Source organism: Quercus robur, chromosome 4 (genome assembly GCF_932294415.1).
Source record: "Quercus robur chromosome 4, dhQueRobu3.1, whole genome shotgun sequence".
Classification (NCBI taxonomy): domain Eukaryota; kingdom Viridiplantae; phylum Streptophyta; class Magnoliopsida; order Fagales; family Fagaceae; genus Quercus; species Quercus robur.
The window spans coordinates 30,262,546-30,267,590 of NC_065537.1; the positions used below are offsets into that span (position 1 = coordinate 30,262,546).

The 5,045-nt window shown below is 30.9% G+C and overlaps 1 long non-coding RNA gene across 1 annotated transcript; it reads right to left on the bottom strand.

The window, feature by feature from the left end:
• Positions 1–2,331: 2,331 nt before the first annotated feature.
• Positions 2,332–4,034, bottom strand: LOC126724411 (uncharacterized). Its single transcript, XR_007654968.1, has 3 exons — positions 3,978–4,034; positions 3,610–3,691; positions 2,332–2,608 (listed from the first exon to the last, which is right to left on the bottom strand). It is a non-coding gene; the product is annotated as an uncharacterized LOC126724411 (long non-coding RNA).
• Between the last annotated feature and the right edge of the window lie 1,011 nt (positions 4,035–5,045).

The following is a 5,045-nucleotide window of genomic DNA, read 5'->3' on the forward strand; positions in this document are numbered from 1 at the left end:
TGAATTAGAGAAAATGTTAATTGAAATCTCATAAGTTCTAACTAATTGGTTCAAGGTATTTTTATACCCTCCTTATCAAGGATTAATAAATTAATAAGTCTTAAACTATCAAAATCTTGCAAATGTCCACAAAGCAATTGGTTTTACGGAAGATATGCTCAATTTGTTTGTTTGGAAAGGTCCTTAAAAGATATTCCTTCAATAATTTAAAAATATAAATAGAAAAAAAGGACAAGGTTGCAATGTTTGGTTGCTAAGAGAATTAATCATAAATTCCAGAATTTTGTTGCTAACATGCCAATTTCATGATACATTAGAGTCTAGATTGGCATAGCAATTAAATTGGTTCATTTTTGCAAACTTTAAAGATTACTATTACTTATGAAGCACTACTAATTAATGCCAGGTTTATGTCCCTTCTCCAACCTAGATTTTTGCCCAAAATATGGAGTTTGAACCATTCATTCTACACACAATTTTCTGCAAGCCATATATATATATATACACACACAAAATATCATATTCTCTCTAACAGTACCCACATTTACTATTCCACACCATCCAACTAATTGCTTTCACATGTTAAAAACAAGGGGAAAATAGCACTAAGTTGAATATTCCATATGATCATTGACAGACAGATTTTAAAATGGTCTTTAACCATGATTAGATGTCCATATTTTATTGGTGTAGCAGAATTTTTAGCAAATTTTTAAGCATTATTTCATTTTCATAATGACTAATAAAGTATCTATATATAAATCACTTTCTCAATAGAAAAGAAGTATTTGTAATCTGCCACATTGGCTGTTGCACACACAATCTACCATTAAAATAAAAGTTTTAAGTAGCTAACCCTAGTAATTATGCAGATAGAGTGGAATATTAACTAAAATCTAAGAGATAATCAACTTTGTATAAAAAAACATTACACTTTTAGATTTCAAAGTTCTACAATTTCAATCACTCTTCTAAAACAGCAGAACAGGTGGGATGGAAAACAGAAACTGAAAATTAAATTGAATTCTGTAGTTGCTATTTTTCCTTCATATTCTCTCAAATAGTTGTATTACACATTCTCTTTCTATTTCTTTGCTTCAAATTCAGGTCCCCAAAAAGAAAGTTATTGGAACCCAATCCACCACTCTTATTGATCTGTATAACAAAAAAAGTAACTCAATAATGTCTTCCATTATTTTAACTCAATAAGAATCTTTGGAAGTGTACTATCTTACATAGGTCTAAAGCAAATTTGAGAGAAGCCAGGATGGACGGATATACTGTAAATTTCCAAAGCTACTATCTTCCAAGTTGAAAACATGAGTTCCATTTTGATCATTGAAGAAAATGCAATTCCTTTTATACCCAGAAAACTCTTCAGCCGAAATCGGTAAATAAAAATCATTACCCAAAACAAAAGCTCAATCTCCCAAGTTTTTTTCCAACCCCTATCGACCCCACTCTTCATCTAGCTAATACACTTTCAAATCAACCACTTTGGGACCAAAGATAACAAAAACGACAGAGTCATTTACATTAGTTCATGGCAAATTGGGAAACATAACTACATTATTGGCAGACCTACATTCAATCTGAGTTTATGGTTTGGAACATTAAAAAATCTTATCAGATTAATATGGAATTAAAAAGAGTAAAAGTCAAATGGATAAGAATGATAGTTAGGCTGTCCTAACCTGTCAGCTTTATCTAGCAATGTTTCTTGAGAACACCTGGTGAATGTTATAAATCTGTCTAAACAGAGGTAATTCAAACAATAAATACATAATGGATAGAAAGGAAATGCAGTGGTGAGAAGTTTTTGGAAAAAAAACTATTTGAAGTAAAAAAAGAGTATGCTGACCTTTAATCAACAATGTTGCAGAGAAGAGATGAGGCAGAGCAGCAAATAATATGGCAGTCATAGTAACTTAACAGTACATTTAGGTTACTCTTCTAAAATTTAAAAAAAAAAAAAAAAAAATTAACAATACAAAGAAATACATAAAGATTCATAGAGTAAGGTAGTATATCCATTTGTTTGTCTTGCTTATAAGAGTATGTTATTTATAAAATAGATTGAAATACATTAGACTTCAAATTTTTTTCTTCTTTGATGCAATTTGCTTACTACCCTTTTGACGTTTTTGAAGTATTTGGAGCAGCATTCTTTTAGGACTAGGTCTTCCATCTTCAGTAGTTATAGGAGCAATTAATTCAGGTCTTTCAACAGATGTTTCTCCTATTTCTATTTGTTGACTGGCTATGTACTTGTCCTTCCTTGATTTTCTTACAATTTCCTCCATTGTGTCCTGCAATAATTTTCATTCTCATGTATCAGTTAGATATATATAGTAAGTTATGTATAGACTAATGTTTAAATCATATAGTAAGCAAAGTGAAGTAAGTATGCTTCAATTACCTGATGTTCTTCAACTTTACGTGAGTCATTCTGCTTATGTGAAATTTTCTTCTCCAAAATCTTTGAAACTGTGTAATTTTCTTTTCCATACTTCAAATTATATTCATCAAGATGCAGTTGGAACAAATATTCATTGCCAATTATTTTCTGAATCTCTTTTGGTAAAATATTCTCATCTAATTTCAAAATCTGTATGAAGTATCATACAATTAGCAAAATATGTATTCATACATGCGTCATGTTTGGTGCAAAATATGTATACTTCAATTTTCAGATATTAAAGATATAGGGCTGATATTTATATATAAAATTACCTCTTCTTGCATCTTTGCAAGTTCTTTTGTAGTTTTAAATATAATTTTCTCAACTCCTTTGTCAAATAATATGAATGTGGTTGAACCAGTCTCATCTTGTACTTGGACTTGTATTCTATAGCTATTTTAGATACAAATTTGTTAGTAGAAAATTATATATATTTTGTGTGTGTTTGTATTTACAAATCATTTTTTCTTTCATTACCTTGGAACTGCAAACTTTGGCTAATTTTTACAACGTTCACACCATAGAACTCCTCTGACTTGTTTCACTTTCGCCTTGCATATAAGACATGCAACATAATACCATCCATATTTGTTGTTGATATTAATGATTTTGGCATTTCATGTTACCAATAAGTCCTATAATACAAAGTTTAATTAGTTTATAAAATTATACCTTATTATAAAACACATAAACAATTACCAATTACAATAAATTCATAATATAAGAGTATAGTTGATACCGTTGTCTCTGAGTTCCATTCCAAGTCCTTTATTTGAGCAACTGTTCTTTTATTATGTAAGGCAAGTTCTCCATCTTGTACTTTAGGTAGTCCCTTTGGTAGTATTTCTTTTACGTTTATGTCCATTGTGGTGTTCAATCTATGCATCAATATTAACATTATTTTATATTTTTTCTGAATATTCAATTTTTTAGTATAGTCATAAAATTTGTAAAAAGGAATAGATATAAACAATGTTATATATCTAAACAAACTGAAATAAACATGTCTTCTTAAAAATACCTGCTGATCTCTTTTTTTTTTTTTAACTTCTATAGCATCTGTTTTATACAATTTTATGCTATCTATCAATTAAGAAGTATCACAAAGTAGGTACACACTCGGAAAGAAAAAGTGTAATAGTAGTTACTTGTTTCTAATTTCTGCAACTTCTGGAATGTCTAAATTGACATACAACTTTGTTGCAAAAGTGGATGATAGTTGATAGTCACCTACAGAAAAGTTGTAAAAATTTATAAGCATTATTGATACATAAATGTTATGTATTTGATAAATGATTCAATCAATTGTTACCTCTGAAAGTTTTCAGATTAGTTGAAGTGACTATTACAATGAATGGCCCTTTATTTGTTTTGTAGAAATCATCATCTATTTGTTGTGCAGTATTTCCCCCACAAAGTTGTTTGAACTGATTTGTTCCTAAAGTTATTTATATGTAAGTTTGAGTTATTTAAAAATTATAACATATAAGTTTTAAAAAATGTATATATATCTTACTCTTCTAACAATAGTTGAATGTTTCTCATCTTTGTTGGACGCCCTCTTGTTTTGATCCCCTCAATGGCTCCAATGTAGTCCAATATGCCAATCACATTTGGTAAGAACATTTTTTTTTTTTTTTTTTTAGATAAGAGTTAGTATTAAGTTATGAATTGCATTATTTTTTAGCCTGTAAAAGTAGATGCTTGACTTGTAAAACAATTAAAATTACCAGTCAATTAAGTAGTGTCATAGCAATGGGAAGCTATTGTTCCATAATCAGCAAATTCAAATTGGGATTGAGGTATTGAATGATCAAATCCGCTGAATTTTGAGACTGAAGTTGTTGAATTGAAAAGTATTTTGAGTTTGTTATGTACTGGACGATAGTTCCCTTTATTTTTGTAAGGTTGAATTTAATCAACCATTTTGTTGGCTTTATTTCCTACCAATTTTCTTGTAATTCAATACTTAGAAACCCTATATTTAGGTGGGAATCATGTAAGGGTACTATGTGAGAGAGTGTGAAGAAAAGCTCAAGATTATGCACTCAGCAAGGGACTCGCAACTGCATCTCGCAGCTTGCAAGTCGCCAAAGGATGCACACGAGTGAAGCATGCAGAGGAGTTAAACAGTCACGCCAGCTGGAGCACTACAGGACAAAAAGTCCAGTCTGACCATTCAGTTAGCTCACGGCTTGACTCGCGACTAAGTCAAGTCGTGAGGCCAAGTCGCCAGTCCACTCTGTTTGGGAAAAACTGACTCTTCGCATTCCATACACACACCAGTATAAATACCCCTTATACCCACGAAATGTGGAGAGTTTTCAAAGAGAATTTTGAGAGAGAAACCCTAGAGAAAAACAAGATTGACTCATCCACAATCTTCATCCTTTGATTCTCAAAATTCCTCTACTCTCACCCTCTCCATTGTTAAATCCTTGAGAGGTACATTAGCCAAAACATTTTCTCACCATACCCATATCTGTGAGAAGGCTATTTGGTACTTGGGAAGCAATTAGGAAGGGACCAATTGATATTGGTTGATGTTATGGGTTATAGCGGAATCCGATAAGTTAAAGAAGAC